Source organism: Mixophyes fleayi, chromosome 5 (assembly GCF_038048845.1).
Source record: "Mixophyes fleayi isolate aMixFle1 chromosome 5, aMixFle1.hap1, whole genome shotgun sequence".
Lineage (NCBI taxonomy): Eukaryota > Metazoa > Chordata > Amphibia > Anura > Limnodynastidae > Mixophyes > Mixophyes fleayi.
The window spans coordinates 80,194,156-80,221,788 of NC_134406.1; the positions used below are offsets into that span (position 1 = coordinate 80,194,156).

At 37.7% G+C, this 27,633-nt stretch overlaps 1 protein-coding gene across 1 annotated transcript in view; it reads right to left on the reverse strand.

The window, feature by feature from the left end:
• The window catches only part of TMEM108 (transmembrane protein 108), a 202,971-nt gene extending 191,119 nt beyond the window's left edge, over positions 1-11,852 (reverse strand). Inside the window, exon 1 of the mRNA XM_075212451.1 lies at positions 11,703-11,852. The gene's annotated coding sequence lies outside the window, so the exon portion shown is untranslated. The remainder of the gene's footprint in view (positions 1-11,702) is intronic.
• Between the last annotated feature and the right edge of the window lie 15,781 nt (positions 11,853-27,633).

The following is a 27,633-nucleotide window of genomic DNA, read 5'->3' on the forward strand; positions in this document are numbered from 1 at the left end:
CTCCTCCTCTTGCCTGCTTCCCTTACTTACCTGTGTATTGGCTTCTTTCATTGCTTTTCTTTTATTCTGTCTTCTCTCTTCTTGCTTCTGCCTGGGTCCTCTCTGCACCGCTCCTCACTGAATGTCGAGCGTGACTTGATGATGTCATGCCCAACATTCAGTGTGAACAGAGCAGGGAGGAAGGAAGAGGGACCCCGGCGCAGCAATCCCATGAGTATGTTTTATTTAACCACCCTGCTACCCCCCCGTGTGGATTTAAAAAAAAAAAAGAAAAAAACCAAACAACAATAAAAAATGTCGGCAGCAAGGGCCCGGGCCAGAGTAATTAGTACTCACAAAAATACAAAGGAATGTGAAACAAAATGCAACACAAAGATACAACTTTTATTAAGACCTTAATCTTTTGCAGCATTCAAAGTTCTTACAGGTCAGTTAGTCTGGTCTATGTATGATGGCCCTCAAGTGCATTTTATTAACCCTTTCCTCACCTGGGGTCTATGTCAAAGTTCCACATCAGGAAGCCTCACAATTTTAGTGCTGCGTTGATTGTTCTGAGAATATAATTTATTAAACTATGCCTCTTTCTATAATTCCTCCATTGCCCATTATCATTAACTCAACCCATGGAATATGATCATAGGTTTATCCTATGACTTCTTATCTTACAGGTATACCAAACGTGTACCTAAGGAGATTAAGTCTGTGTCTCTATGTCCCTATAAAGTGTATGAGTGTACTTTTCAAGGATATTTTTTTTTTCCAACTTTCCACTTTTCAATTTAATCTTTGTTTTATTACTAAACAGTAGTATTGAATGAGAAACAAAAGAGCATACGGTGACTTGTGTTTTTTTTAAACATATGCTACAACACTAGGGGTGGTGTGGTACAGGTGATGGGGAATTACTAGCCTTTTCTATCATATGACCCACAGTGAAATCATAGAAATTGTTGTAACCATCTGTGCAAAAATTGGTTGTCTTTCAGGACTACACATGGGCCCAATGCCTCCAAGGTGCTTGTGTTTAGAAAAAAGTTTTAAAAATAAAACTGAGATCTAAGTATTTAATCATTTTGTATTTTCAATTATCTATTTTAATGCTAATGTAATGTCATTTTCATGTAATTATAACCCTTATCAGTAGCTTGCAATACCAGTCTGTTGTGTGTAGCCCATATTTTATTTTCCTATTTAATTCATGTGGAAAGTGTGTAACTATCACTATAATAATCAAAACCAATACTGTGGGGTCTCTCGGCCAAGGAAGCACTGATCCCTGACAACAAGATAATTTTCTGAAAAACTAATGTTTTCCAGCCTTTTGGCTGTAAGGCACTCTGAAATTACATTTCAGACAAAGTACTGACAGGTAAGTAGTGTTTCAGTTTATTGACAACAAAGGATTGTTTTGCTATAAATTTCCCTACTTTCCACTTCTTTCCTCTCACACTCTTTTATCATTCTTTGCTTTTCCACTGCATCACTATCCCACTCCTTTACCTGTCAATGGTTTTCCACTGTATCTCTATCTTACTCCTTTACACTTCAATGCTTTCTACTGCATTCCTATCACATTCCCTTCAATGCTTTTCCACTGCATCACATCACACTTTATCCTTCATCATCATCAACATTTATTTATATAGCGCCAGCAAATTCCGTAGCGCTTTACAATTGGGAACAAACATTAATAAGACAATACTGGGTAATACATACAGACAGAGAGGTAAGAGAACCCTGTTCGAAAGCTTATAATCTATAGGACAATGGGAGTTAGAAACACAAGGGCATGTGCTACATCATATTGCACAATGGACCAGCCAGACTGCAAAGGTAAAAGTACTGAGTGGGCTGTGTGTGTTGCAATGTTGGTCAGAAGGTTGTTGTCTTGCGTTAGCAGTGTAGAGGATGGCAATAGGGTAATCTAGGGAAATTAAGATGATGGTTGAGGAATATCATAACCTTGTCTGAAGAGGTGGGTTTTCAGTGAACGCTTGAAGGTTTGAAGACTAGATATATCCATAGTAGAATGGCTGCAAAGCCAGTGATGGCTGCTTAGTTAGTGTGTATAGCTCTAAGTGTATAGATACAAGTGTGAAACAAAAAATTTAAACAGCATAATTCGGAGTTATACCGGACATCAGGCTATGAGAAGTGTCTAATCTCTGCTTCCTATCTTTCATCAACAGGTAATTACTACTACAGCCTTATTGCCTTATTGCAAACAGTCTGATCCGAATTAAGAAAATGCAGTTTTATTTCTAATGGTAATTACTACTACAGCCTTATTGCCTTATTGCAAACAGTCTGATCCGAATTAAGAAAATGCTGTTTTATTTCTAATGGTAATTACTACAGCCTTATTGCAAGTTGTCCTTTCACTGTTTGTTTGTTTGTTTAAACATTTTACTGCTAAGGTTTGTTGGGGTGGGGGTTTATTGAGGGCTTGATTGAAGTACTCTGATCACATGTGTCTGTTAAGCAGATATATCCAGAATGGCTGCAAAGCCAGTGATGGCTGCTTAGTTAGGATATTTGTTTTTAATGGTGATCTGATTCAGACCTCTGTAATCAATGCAAGGTCATAAATCTCCATCTTTCTTTTTGACAAAGAAAAATCCGGCACCAAGGGGTGAACGAAAAGGTCTAATGAACCTTTTTTTCAGGTTCTCAGAAATATAGTCTTCCATGGCTTTGGTCTCTTTCATGGAAAGAGAATATAAACAAGGAAATTTACACCCAGGCTGAATATCAATAGTGCAGTCATACGGCGAAGTGGCGGAAGTGTATCTGCAGCTTGTTTGAAGAAAATATCAGCAAAATCTTGATATCTATTGCGCTTCCACTGCATCACTATCACACTTCTTCACCCTTCATTGTTCTTCCACTGCATCACTATCCCTCTCCTTTACCCTTCTTTGTTTTTCCACTGCATTACTATCACACTCCTTTACCCTTCATTGTTCTTCCACTGCATCACTATCACAGTGTTCTGACTTAAATACAATGGTGTGGAAAGGGCAGCCTGTGAAGGTCTCTCCATATTAACTTCCCTTTTAGGCTTTTTCCAAATCCAAACATGAATACATTGAAATCACAGAGTTTGCACAACAGGATAAGCAATGGATGGATCATGAGGTAATCTCCTTAGTAAACTATATAACCAGGCAATCATGGCTAACTGTATGGTTTCAGCAGTGTGAATGAATTTTGCTGCTGCTCCAACAGTATATGTCACTGTACAAGTTGCAATGACACCTCTTTTTTTTGCAAATGTAATGCAGGAAGTGTGTAAGAGCCAGGTGTGAGCTCTTGTAAAGCTTCATTCTGTCCATGAATACTTTAAGGTGTAACCATCCCGTAAGGCTCAGTGTTACCTTGTGACCCCACCTTGTCATTGGGTGATTAACAGGGAGAATGGAAAGGATAAAAGGATCTTCCCACAGTTAGATATCTTAGAAGATTTCATCATGTACTGGAGCAGGTCATAATGATTAGCTTCTTTTGTTGTATACAGATGGTAGATGGTAGGGATGGGGACCATACAGCCTTTTAAAATAAAATAAATCCTTATTGTATAGTGCCGCACACTGAAATTTTTCCGGTCAATACAATGACAGATAGACTTTTTTAATATAACTATTTATGTGCACCCAACATTTAGCAAATATTGCTTCCAGATGACAAAAAATAAAACATAACACCAGGGTATGTCATAGACACAGGCTATGCTTAAAGAAAGAGATAACAGGCAGGATTGCCAAATAGTTTCATTGTAAGTAACAGGTGGTCTGTTTGCCTTGCATTGATTTACGTATATACTGATTATGATATATGCTCAGTTGCTAATGTTCTTTGTTGATGATATGAGCCCTTAAAGCTCTTAATAAAATTGCCATGCACATCATTGTTTCTGAAATATCTTGAGATAAACTCCTAGGTGTGAACTTACTATCAAATGATATTCACTGCTATCGCACATCACAGCTCATCTCCATTCAGCGCACAATGCAACCAGAGGCAATTTTCTAAACAGAGAAGCTCAAATAAAAAAAACGATGGCTGGCAAATATAAACCCTGCCATGTAGTAAGATTAGTAGCAATAAGTGGCATTGTTAAGAACACTTCCATGTGTTGGACCAATCAAAATAGTTTCCTGCCATGTGGTCAGGAACACCCGCAATAGTCCAATATTGAGAACAGCATTAAATATTTAAAATAGAAATGTAATACGCAATAGACATGTCAAGTGTTATATAAGCAGGTAATTACAGACCTTACAATAAAAGCACAAAAATTCGAACTATGAACGTTTGCTCTATTTTTAACATTCTGAAAACAATAAACTCCTGTAACTGCTGCTAAAATGTTTTATGAATGCAATGTAAGAGAGCAGCTACTGAAAAAGAAAGAAACATTACTTTCCCCAAAGGCAATTTTTTAATGACTTTGAAAGAGAGCTCTAATATACTGTAAACTGGAAACATTTCCACCGGCAGCTTTGAGACCTTTGCGAAGTGTGTGCCTCTCATAGAATCATCACCTAAAGCTGTTATATTTAGAGAGCATGTCCACAGATCAAACAGATACCACGGAAAGGAAGAAATAGAACACTTATTGTGTGTCTCTATGATCATTTTATATTGTGGATATTTTTAAGCTGAGTTATTATATTTAATATGGTACATGAAAAAGGCACATGAATTTAAGAAAGAAATAAAGATATAATCTAATGGGACATGTTAACAAATTCTAATTCTACGCTAACAAACATCTAAAACCTACAATTACTGCACATTATGGGTCAACTCAAAGCCCCAAAAGAGGAGAACAAGAGCACTAATGCTCTTTTGTTATGTGCCTAATAATGCCCAAATGCGCTTAGTTTTACACGAAAGTGCATTGATTTGTGGGCCAGGCTGGTGCATATGTGGGGTAAAAATGTTTTTACCACTTAATGGGGGGATTTGGATGGTGCACTTAGTTTTGCACTGACAATTACATTTAATTTTGTTAGATAAGATAGTGAGCTAAAAGAGTGGAGAAGGTGCATTTACAGGGGCGTACTCTACTTTGCGGCAGTGCACACAGCTGTTTTATCTTGGCAAAAGCACTTGAACTCTTTGTTACCTCTGATGTCCCAAAGTTCGTGTCTCGTCCCTATTGTTAAAATGGGACACTTTTTACCCCTTGCAGTTGTATTTCTGCAGGAAAGCGCAGTTTTATCAATGTAATAGAAAGCTTCAAACACACAAAAGTGACACATGTAACAAAAACTGCCTCAATGTCCCTGCACTCTCATTATTAATTTACAACTTGAGGCTAAACTGAGCTGCATTTTAGGAGGAAAAAAAATGTAAATTTAAATTAGTAAAGGAGTTGATATTAAGGTTGTAGTATTTTGGATTTTGACGTGAGATATTACGGTTTCCACCCTGCGCATTTTCTAGCGCAAAATCCACAAATTTATGCACAAATTGATTTCCATCTCCATGTCACCAATTACAGTGGCATGAACCTTGAACTGCGTTTGAAAGATAAGTATGTATACTTTTACACATACAGCATTGTGGGTATACACATTTATTCAGTTATTATCCCTTACTGTGTTCAGGGATATAAATATAGTTTGACTGTAAAAATAGGCAGACCAGATAAAAGAAAACATGTTAGGTATATGGAATAATGTTCATACACAGGTGCATTGAGATAAAGTTGCACAGAATTGGCGACTGGTGAGCCTTGAGGACAGAGCTGGATTTAGACCACATGGGGCCCTAGGCAAGATACTGGTTTGGGGCCCCCTCCCTGAAAAAATCCATAGCACTTTAGTTTTTTAGCATAACATATACCCCTATTCAGGGGCTGGCTGGAAGACTGTAGCCCGGGGGTGCAAGCATATAGCACTGGCCCATAAGTAGCGGCCCATTTTTAAAGGTTGGTCTCACCACTAGCCCTGGGAGGGCCCTCTGGGAACCACTGGGCCCTAGGCAATTGCCTAGATTGACTAATGGTAAATCCGGCCCTGCTTGAGGATGTCGAGTTCAAACAAAGGGACTATTCTATGCATACTAGAGTGGAAGATCGAATGCAAAAGACAAGTTCACCGCTATAAAACTCATCGGAAAAACCGGTATGTGATTGGAAAGCCTTGGTTTCAGGAATGGAAAATTTAAAATGTTTACTTCCACACTAGTAACATTTAGTTTAGCTTTCTATATAGTTTTAATCTGTTCTAAAAATATCTTAATGGACAACACAGACAATGGGGCACATAAGTCAATTTTCTTCATTTGTGTTTAATGTTCCTATGTTTGTGTAGGAGTATACACAGACTTTTTATTGATGGTGAGCAGATATTCATATTATGCAGCTTGTGCCACACAAAATTACAAAATAATCTGTCATATTTACTATACATGAGCTATAAAATGTAGAAATCATTATGGACCCCATCATTTTTAAATGTAAAACCAGAATACCCATTTGACCTGAAGTTTGCTGAGTCATAAGATCCACTCCTTATATTTGTATGTACTAAAAAAAGTAAAACAGCTAAAGGAACCAAAATCTATACCCACTTGTCCTATTAGTGAGGGTTCATCAGGGGTCCTAATTATGAGAAAATAAACTTTAGGAGTTAAAGATTTTTGGTAAGAAAAGAAATAGATCTGTCCTGAGCTCAATATACAACTGTTCCATAGGATATTCGCTTCACTTCCAATTTGGCTGCAACATTTTGCATGTCATACTGGTGGAATTTGGCCTTAAGAGTTCCATGTTAAAACCCCTATCAATATTGTTCCATTCTGAATTCCAGGTTCTACAGAAAAAACAAACTCAAAAGATCCCCAACACAACAAATGACCAAAGAGCACTGATCAAAACCTTGACTCCCTAGAAGTCTCCTTCACCACCAGCTAATTACATCGCTTTATTGGCTGTCGGTGAAGAGGTGCCCTATGTTATTCAAAAATGAGGGAGTTGGAAAGGAAAGAAGCACGAGATATGTCTTAAGTTTGAACATGTCATTAGATACACACTCAGTCCTATCTATTTGACCTGCAACACTGGGCTAATCTCGACTCTGAGCCATACTCATTCCACCAGTTTCAGCTGTGCCCTCTTCCAAATAGAATGTAAGCTCTCTCATGAGCGGGGCCTCCCTACACTTTATTTTCATCTGTGTATTTAATTTATCTACCTTGTATGCCCCAGATATAAGCTGTCTATAAAAGGATTGATATCGATAATGTGCTTTTCTCACAGTATGGGATGTATACACTTTGATGTACTGAATAATGCTATTGCCAATCTTATTTAATTCTACTCACAGTATCTGTATCTTAGATGACTGATTTCCCATACTAAGATTCTATACACAGCAAGGTGGCTTTACAACAGTTGTGAAATGCTTTAGCTCATTGAATTTACATGAACAATAGAACACAGTATTTTCTTTTCTAGCACTTCACACGAAGGGGTCTTGGTGAAGATACCTTTGGTAACTATTGGTCATAAAGACGCACTCATAAAAGGTTGGAGAGGATTTATTTGCCTTGAATTATACATACCATCCAGAGAAACTCATTTTCATTCACTTTGGTACACAGCCACTAGTAACATTTTGGCAAAGTTTCACTTTTATATACTAAACTATATTTGGTGCTCTTGTTTTTTGTAATTTATTAAAGGCACTTCATTTTCAAACAAGTGCATAGCAGAGAAGCAGTCTTACTGTACGTGTTTCTGTTTTCTGTTTATTCGCGATTCACGGTTTGATTTGGTTTGACACTTAAGCACCACAAGCTTTTTAGTTTGTTTGTTGTTAATTAGCTGCCATGCCAAAATATGTGACCTTAAAATATTGCTGTATTTTTTATATCACTACTAAAACATGCATAGATTAATAATACTAATGATAAACCAATTGGGCTGCTAAATAGCAGCACCTTCTGTGACAATTCAGAACACAGATCTAATCATTGATGCTTTAATAAGGCAGGTACATCAACTTGATGCATTCTGCAGGCCTTTATGTTAGCCATACTTCTAGAGGAACATGAAAGCATAATAGAAAAAGAAGCTGGGTGACAGCTTGAATTTGCCATGGTGACAAAGTCACACCATTAGACGTTCTTGCATAAATTTGGAAGTAAACATTATAATTTGAAACAGGTGTTCTTTCAGCATGATTCAAAACAGCAAGATATAAGGATAGAGACTTAGGATTGTTGATAATGTATATTAATGATTTCTAATTATGAGTCATGGGGGACACTGCCCATTTAGTATTAAAAGCTGTAGTACATGATTCACTGGAGTCGCTAGAAGTTCCCTAGGAAGCTAGAGTAAAATCTGAGGATAACTGCATCTGACCTGAGGGTTTCACTAGCACAGCCCATATGTAGGTAATACTTGTGGTGAGAGTTACTCAATAGAAAAGAGTCATCATGACTCTGTGGGGTCATTTACATCACAAATTAGCACTCCTCGTTTCATGCCATTGCACCTGTTTTTATGTTCTGGAAACACATTGGCTTATGCCCCAATGTTTAATTAAACTGTCCATCACTCAATCTCTTTTCTTACACAGGGCTCCTTCATTGTTGGGCTTTCCCTGTGCCAGGAGGGCCATGATAAAAACAAATCACGTCAAAACATTGCCTCCTAATTACCTTGAAAGCTTTCTGTTTCGCTAACATGTACTGCTCTTTGAACCACAGTTATTTATTATATACCTTATTGGAAAGCAAGTGGCCATTAGCTTTATTTGAAACATCATATATGTGTTAAAAATGTAAAGATAAAAGTATGTGTTAACATTTTAAAGATACCGATATGCTTGCACTGAGTTGTGCTTCCTTATGTTTGCTATTGATTTCTATGGTTGGGCAGTTCCTCCAATTAAAACTTCTGTGTACTGATGATAGTAAGAGGAAACTGGGTTTATATTAGGTAATTTTTGTGGAGGTTAGGCAAAAAGATTGTAGTTTTCCCAAAGGGCAAGCAGAGAAAGCCAGGTAACTTTAGGTCTGAGATACTACTAACCCAGGGTACTGAATATTTTATTTATTATTTGCTTCCTTTGCATTCTTTTCTATCTATAGCAGTAATATTATTAATAGAAAAGAATGTAAAGGATATAAATAATTCCGATGAGCCAGCAGTTGTATCCTCCTGCAGACTAATCACAGGTGTCCTTATTTCCTTTCCTAAAGTGTTCTTGTAACATCTGCTATATTGCTGTGGTCAAGTGAGACAAAACAAATAACCCTACAGTGACATACATGATACGCACTGGGACTGTGCATTTCTGATTGCACTCAGTGTACCAAAGAAGGGAGTCATAGCCTTCTCATAGACAGGCACTCACAATTAAAAACGAGAGCATCCCAGTGGGTATTAGCCTGTCACATTGACAGTCTGCCCTCCTCTGAGGGCAAAGAATTTGCAATACGTTAGTGTTTTATCCAAAGGGGCAGAAGTCACCATTGGTTACCAAGTAATACTGTCAGCTTCCACTGACCCATTCCTTTATGTGATTACGAGATACTAGGGATGTTTACACAAGAATACATGTGTGCACATATATGTTATAAGGATTGATTAACATTCCTCACTTATAGTTGAAGTACACTGTTTATGTTTGAAAATGGACAACAACACACACAGTTACATACAATACCTGTTTATTATTATACTGCATGTGTCCAGTACAGTAAAAGGAATGCACCATATGTCTCCATTTAGAAGTGAAGTTTACATTGTGCTTATCTTAAGTCTCTTATACATTTCTCTGGCTCTTTCTTTTACCCTCTCTCTCTCTCTTTCTCTATGGCCCTCTATTTTTTAACAAAGTATTTCTCAGATATACTGACTCAACAAGATGGTAGCAAGAGATATACAAATCTATTGCTTTCAAGCTAACTGTTTTTTGCATAAATTGTCTTCTTTATTTAGCAAAATGTGGGTGGTAATGATACTATGCACTAATAATTGCATACATGTTTGTGTGTCAGTTCTTAGTTATATGAGTGTCAGAGTTTTTAACTATTTTCATGCAAAATGGCTCTTCTATAGTCATATCTAAAAATATCACTATTCTAACAAAAGTATGTATTATATATTGTTACATGCCATGCTTGACAGTTATACAATAGGCTGCTGTTATAACGGAGGTTTTAACTCTCTGAGAGAGTAAGCAATGAAAATTTTAAGTGCCCGGGGCACAGGGACACTGTGGCATTCCCAAGGTCACTTAGATTCTTACATTTAAATCAGTGTGTCCTTGAGTGACGGTGGTCATATGTTCATATGCACTTTAATATGCATAAGTCTTTATCATGGATCTTCTGAGATATCCTTGTAAATTGCAATGCCATGGTTTTTAATTCCCATTACAGTGTTCTCCGATTTGGCTTTCAAATTACCAGAAATCACCTAGGTAACCCAGGCCATTTCTCTGCACATCTGTGGCGTCTTGAACCAATGAGATCCCAGGCTATTTATCTGTCTCCGGGCCTTACACATTGAAGAGATCCGCTGACAAGTGACAGAGAGGAGCTGTCCATGGCTCCAGTGCTGAATAATCGCTCTACAAATGCAGGTTCAGTACTACAAACCATTTTCTTTTCCTTCCACCAAGAGGGCTACAACCACACCTTCGTCTTGTCCAGCAGCTAACATGTTAAGCGATATTTTATGACGGTATAAAATGATCATAACGAATTTGATGGAAGTGAAGTGTTTTAGAACAATCTTTAATCCCTTATCTGAGTAAGAACATTGCCCTCCTCTCTTTTAGCCACATTAACCTGGCAAGAAAAGGTTTAACGTTCTAACCCTAAATACTATTATCACTTACCCGTGGCCTAGTTACTAGATGAGTATTTTGCATAGCACCAAGCTGTGAGTAAAGGATGTGTCCGATTATCATCTCTCTTTAGGATTATGTGAATTTATCTTGGTTAATATAGGAGATCAGCTTCCAAGATGTAACATCTGCTCACATAACTCATGGACAAGATGCGCTGTGTTGAACGTCAGTTTTATATAGTTTGTGTTGCTACATAATCGATTGTTCCACTGCTGTATGTCCTTTTTGGTGCATCTTGTCCTGGGTGCAACAGTATAAAACAATACTTGATGTATTGCAGTCACCAATTTATTATAAAGGTAAAGAGAAATGTGGCAGCGTTACATCTACATAGAAGTTCTAGATGGTTGGTTCTAAGGCCCTTGTTTGCACAGAAAGAGTTACAATATAGCCGACCACATAGGCGTCTTATGCACGTCATACAATACCATTGTTGCATTCAGAATTCATTGTGCATATACAGCTATATAACCATTGCCAATCTCCAAACCATAAAGTGCTACCTATTTGGTGGAAGCGCATGCATTCTCGCAGCGTTTCATTTTACACAATTGCATTAGATCGTCAGTAATGCAAAACACGTTTTAACGACTGAAAAATCAGTTATTTTCCTATTTGCAGACCAAGGTTAGTAACTTTAACCAGCTGCTTTTACAAATATGCGGACTGTTAGTCTGCATACATCAATACATATTGCATATGCATAGCATCTTAGTCTCACTTTAAATATATGAAATGACAAGTGCTTATATTCCATACAAAAAAAAATAACTTTAGTGCAGCGATAATAATAAACTGAATTGAATCATTTGAAAATCTTACCTTATACATGAAATGCAGGATCTTCAAATTGTCGAAAGCCAACTACAGTACATACACAGTATCTGTGCTGCTGTCCCTATATGTATCAATCTCAGTTCTGTATCTTCACAGCACAAGCTGAACCTTCCCCCAGCAGAGTCTGCTACTGAGGGTGACCAATAGCTCCGGTAGCCTGGAATGAATCACATAGCCGCTTCGGCCAATCAGTGCTGAGAACGGTACTGGCTACAGCATACCAGGGAGACGCTGAGTACACTGGTACATATTGGCAGCAGGGGTTTTGTCGCCCCCGTTTGTTTGTACTACCTTAAAAGATGCAGTCGTTTGATAGACCTAAGTTGCAGCTGCTGACCATACTAGTCTCTTAATCATGTTACTTAGATAAATTGTGACACTGACAATGTCTCTATTGAGGTACAAAGATGCCACTAGTACTTGCTAAATCTAGACAAAGAAATGTCATATCCGTAATCTCGTTATTAGGTATTATAGCTGGATATGCAGTTTCAGATTAATTTATTTAAACTCTTCAGAGAAATCCCTAGCATACTGTGAAGACACGTTAAGTAAAAGTAGAAGATTGGTTAAAGCTATGCTGCACTCATCGGTTATTGCATCCTAATTCTAAAACTCCTGTAGAGATCTCTATGTGAGGCTGTGATATCCCCACTTCACTTGCAATGAGTGTTATTGTTACACTTTGTTTAATATAACCTGTTGGTAACCATTGCTTATCTTGTGCAACTTGAACCTGAAAGGCAAATAGTCTTACATCAAAGAATTACTAGGATATCCAAAAATATGTAAATTTCAGGAGCCTTTTACATCAAAGCATGTTTTAGATACATCTCTTATAAAGTGAATTCAGCAATTTACTTTCTATGTGTAACAAAATATTACACAGGATGAATGTGTAAAAGGTAGTAAAGATTCATACGATTACAAACATTTACCATAATATGGATATTTGGACTTTTACACTTGGGAATATTACAAGATATGTTTTCATATTGCTTCAACCATACAATGGTGACATATTTACAGTTTTCACTATTACAGTTACTACAGTGTATTAATATTGTGGCAGTGTATAACAGGTATTAATATTGTAGAGATTAGAGGGGGTGATTTACACAGTTTATGTTTATGTCTCCACTCATTTCCAAGTAAGTGCCTCTATTGAGCAAGTGGAACGAGAGAAGAAGGGGACATGTAAGGGTTTGTTGGAGCAAATACTACTTTCGTAGATTGAGGCTCAGATGTATATGCTCCTGTCAAGAGTCAGGAAACTTGTGGGTGCTCGATCACTGGTCTAAGTCACAAGCAAATAGTGATGACGATCAGCTTAGATTAGTCTGGCTCAACATACCTGTATAATACTTTATCTCATCTCAATGGGATATTCTAGAGTTTGGAATACCATTAATATTATTGTTGTGGACTCCTTAAAGATATTTGTTGCTGATTATGGATCTCTGTGTGAGTGTTAGATGTGTTTGAATGGACAAGTCTTCTGGAGAATTTCATAGGAATTCTCCATCCACTGAGTCCTGGGATGCTCACATATATGTTTAGAGAGTATATTTAAAAATAACCAAAACTTCAGTCCCATGGGATTTTTGAAGGAGGGGATAAAAATGGTAAGCTATGATGATCAAATGATAAGCTATCATGGAAAGCTATCAATATACTTCTATATATCTTTTGATATACCAACCTTTAACATTTTCTAAAGACATGTATATGTAATCCCGAGTTAGTGCAGTCCCATGAAAATATATCCATACTGTACTTTTTTTACACTGCTGATTTGTGGGAATTTAATACTTATTGTCTTGCAGTTGTCCTATAGAAGCCAAGCAAGTAGACATGACTATTTGATAAATGTGTTTTTTCAGTATGGTTACACAATTACTATCATTTAATGACTTTAATAACACTTTGCAGTGGTAACCTATTTCTATCCTATCTGATATTAATAAATATGTTTTGTATGTTTTATACATCTCCCCTGTGCAACAATAAGACTTTTTTTTGTTCTCTGTGTTTGATCATTATGTAGGTAAAGCTATCACCTGTGGCCTTATTGTCAATAAAGCTTTGCTTTCTATTTAGTATTTGTAGCAGGGATTTCTCTATATGTTTAGGTTGACTCTTAGATTAATTTTGCTAATGGTGATAAATAGGAGTGCAATAGAGCTTTATATTCTAGTACTTATGGTTGCAGTGGTTATAAAGTTATTTTCTTACTACAAAAACAACTTAGGAAGCAGTGTAGGTATAATTTGAACAACTGAGAAGAAAGTGATGGTGCCTTTATCTCATTCCCCACTACCAAAAGCACTGGACCTGATAAGTGATATAAATGATAAGATAGGCTCTCTGCTATAAGATACTTCTAGCCATTGGCTAGACGTCTGTATTCAATTCAAGTGCTATGCTATTACTGATTCACAAGGCTGGTAAGTCTCTTTAGAGACTGGCCAGTGCTTCTACTTACACTAAGATCTACACTGTCCCCTTGCCTAAAAAAGCCGTTTTTTTTTCTGGTTAAGCAAGATAAATTGGATTAATTGAACTGATTTTGTGTCGGGTAAATCTGCAATTCACCCCCTGAGCCAATCAGGCTATCCATGAAAATGCAATGTCAATACTAGTTGTTTCCCTTAAACGGTATCTAAAACAATATTTATAATTCTCCCTTTTTATTTATCTAAAGTAATTACTAAGGTATGAATGTAGCAAATATACTTGTTATAAGACTCTGGCTTATGTGTTAGTAAGTTTGTTTGTTTTCCTTCACAACAATGCATTTATCTTCTCCTTGAGTACTCACCTTAATTTTATTGAGATGTGCTAGTTTTCTAACATTACAATAGTTTGGGGATGTGGCCACATGGCAAGTGATATGTGTAACATCATACGTTGGAGTCATCATATAATTTGAGGCATCGTCAGGTCCCAGAAGAAAGAAAAATATGTCAGAGAGCAGGCAGTGTGTTAGCAGACACTGCATAGCATAAAACAATGCCCAACATATATATTCTCCTGTACCAGACATAAATAAGCACAGAAAGTTTTTGAGGCTCCAATCCCTTTATTGTAGGCAACATTGTTTGATTTCATAGCATTATATTTCTGTTCTCTTTGTCTCTTGCATAGTCATGCATTATGAGACCAGTACATGTATTGCCAATGCATTTTGGTGTTGGCAGTCTTTAGGTACTTTCTAGGGTTTTGAGGAATGCTACATACTACAGAGGTTGAATTATATACTTCTTTGCTTTTCACGTTATTATATTTCACTTACTTTTTCACCCCCTAGTGAATGAATTCCCTAGATAGAAAAGGAATATTCTTCTTATGGATGAGAACTATTTGATTATTTGTATAAAAGTGTCATGTTGTAAGATGAACTATTTTAAGTCATAGGTTTATATAGGTATTATAAGGAGCATGCTGACTGGGCATATATTTAAGGATTCACGTCAATGGTATGACATAGCCATTAACACATATTTTTAAACAATTTGGTTCTGCCTAGTTAATGTTTTTCTGTGATATACTAGATTTTCTCCAAAACCATGTCAACTTCCTGGACATTCTTACTGCAAAGTGTGCTTCTTGAGCTGCTTGATAGTAGGGAATCTAAGTATGGTTTAAAGAAAACTTTTGCCAGATTGTTACTTTATTATTTCAGAAGACATTTTGCTTTTATATGGACTATCCAGAGCAGAAGGGGCAAATGAACAGTCCCAATCAGCTCAAATATTAAAGCTATGAACTATAAATGTATATTGTAACAAAGTTAGTAAAATAATCTTTTTGTGTAATCTACTGTGTTTGGAGTGGTGGTCTAGCTGTACATGGTAATGCAGTTGAGAGTATTTGTTAAGTAAGGCTAGTAGTAGAACTCTATAAAAAAACAAAATTAACAAAACATTAAATCTATAAATTATAATGTTGTAAATTATGTACTTTTCTACAAGTAGCATTTTATACATTTGACATCACTGAAGACTGCAAAGGTGATAGAAAGACAAGCACACAAACAGGCTGATAGTGGCCATTTTCCCAGCACATTTCCAACATGCCCAAAAATGATTCTACATAGTTCCCTGTTATAATTATTGAGCATCATGGTCATTTTAACATATGTTATATTGTGCAAAATGCCCAGTTTTGCCAGAGTGAGTTTCCAGCATTAGGACGGTTACCCACTAGCATTGCGTGTGCATCAAAAAAAGTGAGTGCAAACCGATTGTGAAAATGTGATTGTGTAAATGAGAATGTGCTAAACATTTGCACATGCATCCAGTATGTGTTTCACATGCAGTATATCCATGGTTGATATGCACTGGACATGTTCGAATGCATTTACGAATGCCTCTTGAATGTAAGAGCAGAGCTGTCCCATTCATTTCAATGGCTCATTCATTGCAATGGGATTTTCAGTATGTAGAAAAGCCATTGAATTCATTGGTATATTAAATGAATAATATATAAATAGATTAAAAAATAAATAGATTATTCAAAAAGTGGGCTACAGAGCCCCCCAAATTCCTCAAACAGACCCCAATGCTAGACAAGTTGGGATGGTTCCCACTAAAATAAGGGGACATAGAGCAAGAGGTCACCCAGCCAGAATGGTGACTAATCAGGTTAAATAGCCTAAACTAGTTCCCACTATTACTAAAGACGTGGGGCACCCTGTCATAGCAAAATCAGGGCCAGTCTGATCAGTGCTGCACTTAGGCCTGAATGGGGGAGCAAATTGAAAACAGTGGGGCTACTCTCTCCCAAAATCAACCAGCCTCATGCAAAAAATTGTTGGGATAATGAGGAATATTGTGAATTTGCCAACCCAGGGGATCCCAATATAATATTATTGACTCCATTATACAAATATAGTATAAAAAAGTAAATAAACCATACATTTTTAAAACTAAATTTTAATTAAATGAAAGGTTCCCAGATGACCTCATTCACCACTTTATTATGAAAACAATCTTTCTTTTTCTAGACCTGCCATAATCCAATGATTATTGTTGCAGTTTTTAATCCAACAAAATTCTTTCTTCATTTAATCCAAAGTAAATGATTTTAAATTACAATCCAAGAGGACATCCAAGACAGGTAATTTAATTCAAAGGAAATTTCTTTAAGACAACGAGAAATATCCTTAGTTTGTAATCCAAAATAAATATTTTAATCCGAAGGGAAATCCAAATCAGATTGCCTTTGATTACCCTTCAAAGGGGAATCAAAAAAAAAAAATCGCTTGACCAGGACTAACCTTAGCTGCTCAGCCAATGACAAGCTGCTTGTGATTAGTTAGCAGTAAAGGAGAGTCTCAGGGACTCCATGCTTTGATCACCTATCTATAGAGATTAATTGGATCTCTATTGATGATTTGGAAAAACATTTACCAGTGCTGAGCACCACATTCATGTCTATGGCCCATTCATTTTTATGGGCCATTTATTTCAATAAAAAAATGAATGGAATTGGAATGTATATGTCATAGAAATCAATGGGAAAAATACAGCACAGGTTGGTTAAGTCACTTGTGTTATCCCCAAGTGGATATACATAATTGAAAGTGATCAATGGCCTTTTTAAAGTACGGTGACATGCACTGAGTGCACAGACATGGAACAAGTAGTGTCCAAAAATACATGCTGCAATGCAATGTGCAAATGTATTTTAAAATATGGACACATGACTATGGACATAGTATTCTATGAATGGGTTTTATTTTTACATGCATTTGCATTAAAAATCAAGTCTGTTACAGACTTTGAACATCAGTGATTAGTAATCCTTGCATAGGACTGTAGGTTTATTTTCAAGCTCTGGTATACACTCTTTGTCTTGGCTAAATGGTAGAACCAGTAAGATTGTGATGTAACTGCATGATAGGGGAGTATAATATCTACACATTTATTAATGTATAACTTTTTCTTTTCTAGATTTTATATTAATTCCCTTTGCAGCTACTGCAGTTAATAAAACATAGGAATCTTTCATCAACCACGGTTGTAAGCCTAAGAAAAATCAATTAAACCGGCATTATTTATTAAGTTTAATAACTCCAAAGCTGTCTTTAAAATACTATTAAGTAACCATCTAATTGTTATAGAACTTATTTTCATGGAATCCAATTGAGAATTCTTCCTGTTGTAGTGATTGTACCGCAGTGTTTGTTAAATTATTCCCATTTCTGGTTTTATGAGCAGATTTTCGCATAAATCTGTCTTTTAAATTGTGTAGCGTAATTAAAAAGGTCCCGTTCTCTGCCTGCACTGTGGCACCGAGACTTCGCTGCAGTGGAAGATTTTTTCCCTTAAACAGCCAACCTCTGCAGATACAGCCCTTCCTGCAGCATTGCTGGCAATGAGAGATATAATACGTGTAATGCTGAGTTACATATATCCTGCTGAGTCAGGGCAACAAAGTGTCCATAAAAGTTTGTGCTTGTATTTTACAACTATAACCCATTTTTTAAACATACTGTAATTGTTGCAATAGCAAAGAAAAATCTCTTACATTCAAGTGGCAAACTATGAAATGTAGATACATTTGTATTTATTGAACATATTCTAGGGTTTAAAAAATGGAATGTATGTTGCAGGAATCTACACAATTTAATATTGCGTTCATAATTTATTTTTTTTCAGCACATCTTCACATATTAAAAGTGGTATCCAGTCAAATTAATAAAAACCCAAATAGTCATTTTTTTCTATTTTTGTTCTTATCTACTGTATCCAGTAATTCAACAGCTAACTATAAATACTACTCACCTTCCTGCACCCAGAATAGAAACAATTTGATGGGTCCATGGAGATCACATGCCTCTCTAATGCACTATACTGTGCTATGTTCAGGGCCGGATTAACCCGAGGTCTAACTGGGCTATAGCCCAGGGGCCTCGGGCATCCAGGGGGCCCTTCAAAGTCCTCAGCAGTATTATCGATCGGTCCGGGGGCGCCCCCAGCCCGATCAATGCTGCTGAGCACTGTCAGTATAGTCCTCCGTCTCCGGCGCCGCTCAGTAATCTGTTTACTGAGGAGATCTTGCGAGAGTTCGTGAACTCTCGCGAGATCTCCTCAGTAAGGAGCTTACAGCGCGCCACGGAAGGAGGAGTGCACTGACAGGTAAGTGCTTGGGGGGCGGGCCTCATGGGGCATTGGCAAACCGAGGGGGGGGGGGGGGTTCTAGTACCTGGAAACCCCCCTCCAAGCCTGCAGCACTGTATAATTGAGGTGGCTGGACCCTGCTCCTGCTTCCCACAGCTCTACTTGAAAAGGGAGAGCTGCGTGCACCTAACAGTAGTGCACGCAGCATTGCCCATGTATTTTATGGGGATAGGAAGAGTTGGAGAGCAGCCAAGCACTGTCTAAAATTATAGCTACGCCCCCATGCATGCTGGTCATGCCCACTGGTGGCGTGGTGTGGAAACCCCCCTCTACAAATCCTGCATTTGTCCCTGCGGGGGGTGGTGGGCGGCTCACATTAGGGGCCTAACGGGGGAATGGAGGCCCCCTTAGCCCAGGGGCCTCCATTCCCTTAATCCGGCCCTGGCTATGTTCCATAGCATATTGTTGTGAAACCTAGCACTAGAATGTGTTATTGAATATTCCATATTAAATATAACACATTACAATGTATAAGAGAGGCAGGAGAATTGAATGGAAAATTGTTTACATGCAGGCAGCTCTGTGGAGTACAGAGTATGCTTTGTGAATATGTGGTACAACTATTTACATTAACAATAATCAAACATAATAGTAATTAATTAACAACTATTATAAATGTTTAACTCCCACTGTATCCCCATGGCTCAAAAGCAATATGGATCATCTTTCTTTCTTTTTTTTTTTACAATGCTGGCAATCTGGATATTCCTTATTTCCATACAGATGTCACTAGCTTTCCCATTTCTATCATATCCTAGGTAGGAACTATATACTATACATTTTTATTCTATCCATATAAGAAACATATCTTCCATTATTTGATACTTCTGCATCTCTTACAGCTTTCTCCTCATACCGTTCTCAGATACTTATATTTCAGTTAGATGTATGTTACACATTCACTGTACAGTAAAAAGTTTACCCTATTATTTAAAGACTCCTCCACTCATACTATAAACCATTCTTGCAGATCACTAAATCTTCTCAGTGCACATCACCTATATATCTATTATAATTTGAGAATGCTTGACAATGTTTTGAGACATGCTTGATAGATTTAAGATGTTGTGAGAAGAGGTGACAGACATTAGCATTAAGGAGTTATATAACACTCTATCATACTGGTTCCTTTGCAGATATCTGGTATCACTAAGCTCTAAAGAAATGGACAATTACATTTTGAGGTAAGTTAGTAGGGTAATGTCAGTTCCCATAACATAAATGTGGATAGAAACATAAAAATGCCTGATTTTGTGAATATTGTTTCACTCTATTCACTGCTAAACTGAAATATGATAATATGATAACATCAATAATTGATTTTCATGATCGCTACTAATATGTGATCGGTAAACTTTGCCAAAAACTCCAGAAATAGGAGCAACTTCTGCACTCTTCAGCTAGGATACGATGTTGGTCATCCCTACCCTTTCTACACTTTCCCTTTGTGCTATTTAGACCACATCACTCATACCTTTACCTCTTAGTTAACATACATATAACCATGCTAAAGTCCCTTTATCAAGACTTTATATACAATAGAAAATCTCTAATCACGATGCAGATAGGCTCCGTCCTTGCATTGTTCACCTGATACCTCACCAACCCTAACCCTAACCCTCTGCCCTCCCTGTAGGAGTCCCTCAGGGCTCTGTTCTTGGCCCTCTACTCTTTTCACTGTTCACTACCTCCCTGGATGAGCTCATCACTTCCTTCAGTCTCCAGTATCACCTTTATGTTGATAACATTCAACTCTACATCTCTTCTCCTGATCTCCACCCCCCTCCTTTCTCGTGTATCTGACTGTCTTTCCGCCATCTCCTCTTGGATGTCCTCACATTTTCTAATAATTAACATTGCCAAAACCAAACTCATTGTTTTCCCTCCTTCTAAATCTTCATCCATCTTGATCTCTCTATTACTGTTAACAACTCCACAATCTCTTCCATTCCCCAACTCCGCTGCCTGGGTGTCACCCTTGACCTCTCCGTCTCTTTTTCCCCCCACATTCAATCTTTTGCTCAATCCTGTCACTTCCAACTAAGCAATATCTCCCGCATCTGGCCATTCCTATCTCAGGATGTCACCAAAACCATTATCCATGCACTCATCATTTCCCATATTGATTACTGCAATCTTCTCTTCAACGGCCTCCCCCACTCCCACCTCGCTCCCTTCGCGCTATACTTAACGTGACTGCGATACTTATCTTCCTTTCATGCCGCACTTCTTCTGCCTCCCCTCTCTGCCTTGTCTTTTGCCTTACACTGGCTCTTCTTCTCCTACAGAATACTTTTCAACCTCCTCACCCTCACCTAAAAAGCCCTCTCCAAGTCCACTGCCCCTTATATCGACAACTTTCTTTCCATTCACACTCCCTCCTGCTCCCTTTAGTTGTCCAATGACCGTCACCACTCTGATCACCTAATCCCACGCCAGAACCCAAGTCTTCTCTTGAGCTGCACTCTCCACTGAAGGACCTCCCACGTTCTCTCCAACTGTCCTCTAATCTGGGCTCCTTCAAACCGACACTTAAAACTCATCTGTTCCTCAAAGCCAATCAGCCATCCATCTAACCATCTCCATGCTTAATCTTCTCACCTCTCTCTTCCCTTGTTCCTGTACTTGTTCTTCTTGTGTGTGATTCCCTCCACTGACTCCCCTTGTGCCTGCAATCAGTTTGTCCTCTGTTTAGTATGTAAGCTCTTAAGAGCAGGGTCCTCTTCCCTCCTGTCTCTGTAACATTCTTTCCCCTCCAACTTCACTGTATTAGCTATGCTTAGAGCTATTGGAGTCTTGATTTTACTTGTTTATTGTTCTGTACTGTTTTACCCTGTATGATCAACTGTTTGTACTCTGTACAGTGCTGCGGAAATCTTGTGGCGCCTTATAAATGAAGGATAATAATAATAATAACTTATAGATATTACGATAGTTTAAATTGAATAAAAGTACATGTCCCTTTGGACATAATAGTAATTTGGCACACCACAGATAATAAAAATAATAATTATTGCCCATTTTAATTATATAGTAAACCATGTGATGGTGAATAGAGGCACTAATGATAAGCAACTCAAATTATGGTACCAGTGGGGCTTGTACATAGTGCCTGCTGCTTAAATGTTTTACATAACAGGAATGAACAAGCGTCCAGAATTTCTCTGTTTGTAATAATCTATGTCTGCTCATCCCAGGTTGATTATTCTACACCGTCACATTAGGGAAATAGCAGACGCTCTTCATAAAACATTGTATGACATTATCCTGATTTTTGACCTGGGAATTTAGTAAATTTGTCACGTGCAATGATGTGTGATCATTTTCTGGGGAATGGCAAAAAATAAAGATATATTTTGAAATTTGAAATATGAAAAAGAGAAAAAAATTGAACAGCTGTGTTCTCTAATATTTCAGTACACAGGTTGTAGCATGGAAAGTTGCTTAGTCACATTGATTGGTGAATGGGGAACTGAAAAAAATTAATTGGCCCTGGAAAAAATTATGAATGTGGCTTCATATAGACATCAGAACCAATATAATTGTAGAGAGGGCTAATACAATGTTGATGGGGTTAGTAGACCGTTAAATATAGGCACAATGGTGTTAAGCGGAACCAATGCTTGAGATGGATGGTGATAACAAAACAAGTATTGCGGTTGTACAAGTACTGCCTTGATATTTGTTACACAGGGTTTTCCATGCAAAGGCAATCTTTCTGCTGGTGAAGATTATCTCAGAGATACCAACATTATCGCAAGCGGTAACCCTTTGAAGTACAATAAGCGCTATTCATTTATTGAAGGGCTTTTCGACCTTCAATATGTCAGTTTCTACATTTTTGAGAATGATAAATAAGACTCATAACGTAACAAAGCTAACAATTGAGACACAAAATTACTAGCATCAGAAAATTGTGTAATCCTGCCATCACTAGGTTCAATTATGTGGCATTGGACACAGTTGTGCCCAGTGTATGCACACAAAAGAGGGAGCACCAAGATGCACGCATGGGGAGACAGAGTAAAAGGTTCACAAACAGAGACTAGCACATTGGGGGAGATGGAGATAGAGCAGGGGCACACTTAGTGGAGTTTTCAGTTGCCCAGATACCCCTCTATGCTCTGATCACTACATCCAGTAACTGGAGGTTTTTCAGAGACCAGCAGAGAGCATTAAAAAAGGGGCACACACAGAAAACTTTTCTCAATCTGTGTGAATGTAGGGGCTGTGCAGCATAATGCTGCAGGGCACGTCCCCTACTCTAAGCCCCACGGGAACAGACCCCTCAGATCATGGCTGCACCACTGCACCACAGAAAATGAAGAGAGCTAGCTCACCAAAGTCAGGAAGAGAGCGAGCACACAAGTGACAGGAAGAGAGCAAGCGCACAAGGTAATTAAGTAATGAAGAGTGGTAATTAAACAACACAGAAGGGGAGAAACGGAAGCCTATAAACAGAACAAAAGGAGAAATAATGAGGTAGAAGGGAAGGTAGTGCATGGCCATTAAACAGCAGATCCCATCCCCACCTCCACTAAGAGGAGCCCTTCAATACATTCACTTACACTTATCCACTTGCCCACTCCTGTCTCCCCCCATGTTTGTGTGTATACTGTGCATCTAGGAATAAATTGATGTTCATTTTAAAATATAAGAAAACAGTCGCTCTCCAAAGTAAAAAGAAACATGAAAGCAATATATAAATAGTCATATAAATACACATCAGTCGTCATTGGGCAGGCAAAGCATTTTTAATCATAAGTTTTAATTATATATTAATTTTCTATATATGGTTTAGACTCCACATTTTGGAGTCAATCTATGTATATAATGTTATGTGTTGATATGGGATCTCATTTGTTATAAATGTATATAGCTCTACGGAATTTGCTGGCGCTATATAAATAAATGTTGATGATGATGATGATATTGTTATTTGATGTAATCATGATTGTAGCGCTATAATTATTGAATGGATTGTGTTGTCTAATTGTTTATAATATTATTTTTCAGGATGATTTTTAATTTTGTAGTTATTTATTTACAAGGATGCTCTGTTGTTTACATCCGTTTCCATGCTTTATTTATAACATACAGCACCTGGAATGACAATGCAGACCGTTTTCTGATTAATCGGCAAAGATCACATGACTACTGCAATGTTTCTACTGGATGTTTGAGGTCACGTGACCGCCGTTCGTATGTAAAAACAGCATGAGTGCTGGATTCTATATATCTGCCACTGATGAAACAGCTTAATAGAGCTGAGAAATGCGTCAATTAATTCAAGTGACTCAACGACTGGAGTGTGCTGGATTTAAACCCCAAGGTTTTTTCATTATTGATGTCTCGGGATAGCGAGATCAGGGCCGCCAAGAGGAATTTGGGGTCCTGGTACTGAGAGAACGGATCTGCCATCAAAGGGGGCAGTGTCACATAGTGATGGGAGAGTGGCCAACATGGGCTGTGGCTGCGCCTCTTTACACATTACATTATGGGGGTAATTCAATTAGCCACAAAGTGTCTGTGGAACGTCCGTGAGACACTTAGCGGTGGTGATTTTGACAGAGATTTCCACCGTAATTGCCGGCAATGTGTGTGGCGCGATGTTCGCGCGCCACATCGCCGGCAATTGAATTTCCCCCATTATGTATTAAAATGGTGTTGCTCACACCTACCTGTTATTGCAGCTTTCACAGCCTGGTACTGGATTCTTGTCTGGATCCTGGAATGATGGGGCCTGTTTGGAAAATGTATAGGTACATGAAATATGGAAAATTATTAGTGAACACAGTACACAGCACAGATCACCCAGTATATAAATATATAACAATCAAAATATGTGTGATAAAAATAATCACAGATATGTTTGGAAATGGTCAGATAATGAAACACAATTGTAAGTGTATAAGAGAAATGGCTGAATCTGCAACCCCGTGCAAAGATAAACACACAATAAAAATTATGAGGCGCTCAAAAACCCTTAAACATAAATTCAATAATTATGAGAGAAAATGGCATAAAATTTTAAACTCAAAACTAATTTATTCATAATATAACAATAAGGGGTGGATTCAATTACCGGCAATGTGGCACGCGGACATTGCGTTGGACACATTGCTGGCAATTACAGTTGGAATCTCCGCTACGAGGTGTCCCGTGGATGTTCCTATATATATATAAAATTATGTTTCATTACAATGTATGTATTATATAAAAATTAAGAGGCGCTCAAAAACGCTTAAATACACATAAATATGTATATGTTTAAGAGTTATTGAGCACCTCTTAATTGCTAGCATGCAATATATAAATCATACATAATAATAAAACATAATATTTAACATGCCACCCCCCTCAGCCACATCCCACCACTCGCAACGAAACATTATGCCACCACCACAGTCACATTACAACCCCCCCAGAAACATCCTAACCCTCCAGACACATCACAAGCCCCCCAGACAAATCCTACCCTCCCCAGACACATCATAAGCCCCGCCAGCAGACTCATCATAACACTCCCCACAACCCCTGCCAAGCTCACATTGATCAGAAACTCCTCCTCCTTGTTCTCCTTGCTGCTAGGACAGTGTGTGAGGTCACACACTGTCTGGGCACTAGCAGCTGTCAGTTCGCTCCCTCCCTCCCCCTTAACATTCCCCACACCTATAATTCTCAGGTGTTCACCTGCTGGTAGATTTTTTTTTTATTAAATAAGAAATACCGGACTGTAAATTTGTAGTAACCCACCCCCCCCCCCCCCCTTGACGCTCCTGACAGAGACACCACACAGGACAGGTTTTGAAACAGGCTTCTTGATTTTCCTTATTAAAGACGGCTGGAGGAGATGATAAGTAGTCCGAATACCATATACTTTTGTACTTACTGTGAGTCATTCCCAACCCATAAAGGGTACCTTTTCACACAGTTAAGACTGTATGGACATTACAGCCAGGGGAAGTGATACTTTTATCCTGTGATTACGGACCCACAGTGGTCCCATAATAAGGAGTTATTAAACTCATTTTATTGCTTACCAATAAAACATTGTCCAATGTGATTGTTGTGGTTCCAAAGCACAAAGATATTTAATTGCAAAATATAGCAGGATTTACAGCAAGCCATTATTACCCATTAAAGATGTTACAATAAAGCAGGAAAGTATAAAAACACTGAATACATCTCCTCTAACGTTTCATAAAGGCCCAGGATAAGGTAATCATATCTGCTGTGTAGTCAGGCAAAGAGAGAGAGACCAATGGGCCAGCATGCTCATATGCAGCTTCAATATAGAAAAAACTACTGATTATGTCACTATGTACACAAGCAAAATGTCTAGGGTCTTCATTGGCTCAGGGTTTAATGATGTTCCAGTTGCCTGCTGGTCATAAGCTAATTCAAAGGATTTTTCTGGGAAGGTGTGATCACCTTCCCCCAACAGCTGAAAATATGTGCTTCTCAAGGAAACTGGCCCAAACTAGTTCTAAACAAACTTAAAACACAGTGTCATTTTGATCATTCAATCTTTTATCTTCCATAACTATTGATCGCAGGAAGCGATCGCAAAGATGAAAGTAGTGTATTAGAGGTGGCAATGTGCAGATCAAAATGACACTAAACATGATACATTTCCTATATCCTGAGCCTTAAATACCTTTACTATATTATCACCTATGTACAAACAATCTCTAACACATTTTAGTAATAAATAAATGTGGATTGGAACTTTAATAAATGTGTATTATTTACAAGTGTAAGTGCTAATGTAAATGTGTGTGTTATGAATCCGTGCAATTGTGTCATAATACGTGGGGTATTAATTGCAATCGCACCGTAAAACAATATTAATCAGTTTGGCTTACTTCATCCATTTATTTGACTTCCACAGAGTACTCAGGATTTCCCCTAATAGTGTTGCCATTTGGAGATTTTAAGTGATAATAGATGTTATTTGGACAATTAGCCCGCTATATGTTATTGTGCTGTGTTTGACCTATGCACTTTATATATGATTTAATGTATTACTTACAGACTAACTCCAATCATTTTTATAATTTATTGCTTTTATGATTTACCCACTTTGGATTGGTTATAACAATATTAAAATATATATTTATATAATATCTGTGTTTTGCGCACTCATGTTTTTCTTTTTGCTATCATCATTGGGCAGGCACTTGAGGATAAGTGAGTAGGATAAACAAGGATGGCGACAAGTACAGGCGTGATAGCAAACCTTCACGTCTTCACCCTCATTGTCACTCGTTCATGCCTCCATTCTGCTATACAGTTCTGGTATTAATGAAAACATACACATTAAAAGGAAGTAATAGACTGTGTAACATCCAACACAACATCATTATATAATGATGGACATCGTACCACAAACCCAAGCAAAAAAATACTTCAGTTGCCGGTGGAAGATTGTAATCTTAATACTACTGGCATGTAAGTATCAACAGGCCCACCTATTATGAACTCTATCTGGAAAGTTCACAAATGACAAGATGATTAGACAGGGAAAGAAAGGCCGAAGAATATAAATTGAAGCAGAAAGCTTCGTCTAATGAAGAATTTTGATATTCAGCAACTGTGAATTTTATTGTTATGTTTAAAAAAGTGTCTGTACGGCTGTACCCATAACATCCTGATCAAGGAATAGTATTCTATGAAGAGGTTTGTATAAGACAACTCAAAGGCACAGAGTCATAAAGTCTTAACTT